Source organism: Cebus imitator, unplaced genomic scaffold (assembly GCF_001604975.1).
Source record: "Cebus imitator isolate Cc_AM_T3 unplaced genomic scaffold, Cebus_imitator-1.0 Scaffold153, whole genome shotgun sequence".
Taxonomy (NCBI): domain Eukaryota; kingdom Metazoa; phylum Chordata; class Mammalia; order Primates; family Cebidae; genus Cebus; species Cebus imitator.
The window spans coordinates 4,810,060-4,812,078 of NW_016107468.1; positions in this window are offsets into that span (position 1 = coordinate 4,810,060).

Below are 2,019 nucleotides of genomic sequence, written 5' to 3' on the forward strand. Positions count from 1 at the left end.
TCTGTTGCCCAGGCTGGAGTGCAATGGCACGATGTCGGCTCACTGCAACCTCCACCTCCTGGGTTCAAGCAATTCTTCTGCCTCAGCCTCCTGAGTAGCTGGGATTACAGGTGCGTGCCTCCACACCTGGCTAATTTTTTTTTTTTAAGTAGAAATGAGGTTTCACCATTTTAGTCAGACTGGTCTTGAACTCCTGACCTTGTGATCCACCTGCCATGGCCTCCCAAATTGCTGGTATTACAGGTATCAGTCACTGCACCTGGCCACCTGGCTGAATTTTGAGAAACAATTTCTTGCTATGTTGCCCACACTGGTCTTGAATTCCTGGCCTCAAGTGATCCTCCCACCTCAGCCCTGCAAAGTGCAGGGATTACAGTGTGAGTCAATGCACCAGGTCTGCATTTTCTCTTAGTAAAGGCAGAAGGCCCGCACACACTGGGGCTGACCGAGGCAATGCCAGCCTACCCCTACACTCAGCTTTTCCCCCTCAAAGCAGGATGGAACTGGACACCTGACTTTCCCTTACGAACCCTGTGTGTCCCAGGTTAGGAGTGTCAGGTTGGCACAGAAAGCCGTAAGGAAGGGGAGACTCACCTTGGGACCTGGCCTGATCCAGCCCCTCCCTGCCACCATCCAGCAAATCCCAGCTCTTAAGCCCCTGGAGCTCGTGGAGGAAGGATCTGCCTCTTGGATGTTGTCAGAAAAGTGAAACCCAACAGGACCCTAGGCCTTCTGTCTCGGATACTGGCAGGGAGGGAACGGGCCCAGAAGTCCCCAAAGGATCTTTCAGCAATGCAATTCTTACTTCCTGGACTGCAGGAAGGGTAGCCTCACTAGCCATCCTGCCACGAGAGTACAATGAACACACAATTTTATCCCTTAGGCATTTGGGGTCGTCCTTACTGCTGTGAATCATCTCCACTGACTGGAGCCAGACCTCACAATCTAAACTAAAACTCGATTGGCTAACAACTGAAAACTTTTCTAAACAGGTAAAAGCAATGGAGAGCTGGGACATGCTTGTGAACACGTCCAGCCAGCACCCATATCTTAGTACATACAAGGACATATGTACCACATGCCTGTAAGCATGGCCTGTTTAACAGCTACATTGGATAGGCCCTAACAAAGAGTTATTAGCACACTTAAGATTTGACAAGAAAGGAAACTTTAAAAAAAGCTTATCGATTTCGGATCTAAGATGGCCGATTAGGAGTAGCTCAGTATTGCAGCTCCTAGTGAAAGCACAGAGGGTGAATGGACGCCGCATTTACAGATGGATTTTTATTGCCCACAGACCAGGAGAATCCCAGGCGGAGGAGACCCACAGGTTGCCAGCACAGTGGTTTTGGCTGGGGAGGTTGTTTTGACCAGTGCCCTAGCGCCGCGGGTCTCTGCACAAAATATGCGGGTCCAGGCGCCGTTTTAGCTGGTGATTGGAGCTCCTGGGAGACAGAGTTGCCCATTCAACTTAAAAAAAGGAGACTGAAACAAGGAGCCAGGCCAGGAGATTCCTGGACACAAAAGCACCACAAATCTCAGCGCGGCTGTTTCAGCCAGCACAGTGGGTCGCTGCAAGGGAAATCACACAGATTCTGGTGCCTTTTCAACAGGCAACTCTAACACCTGGGAGACAGAGTCTACTGTTCAACTGGGGAAAAAACAAAAAACAAAAAACACAGCTCTGAGGCAGGGAGCTAGGTGATCAGGTTCAGCTGGTCCCACCGCTACAAAAAAACAGCAATCTGAAATGCTCTGGATTGAGAGTTTCACAGCAAGTACAGCAGAACCTGGGACGGTCGAGCTCTGTTGGGGAGGGGCGTCCGCCATTACCGAGGCAGTCCACCACTACAGAGGTAGTCCGTCATTGCCAAGGCAACCTGCCATTACAGAGAGAGTCCGCCATTACAGAGGTGGGCCACCGTTGCTTAGGCAGTTCTAATTACACCCTTATAAACAGCACTGCAGGGAATTTCACAATGCAGCTGGGCAGAGCCCATAGCAGCTCAGCAAAGCATC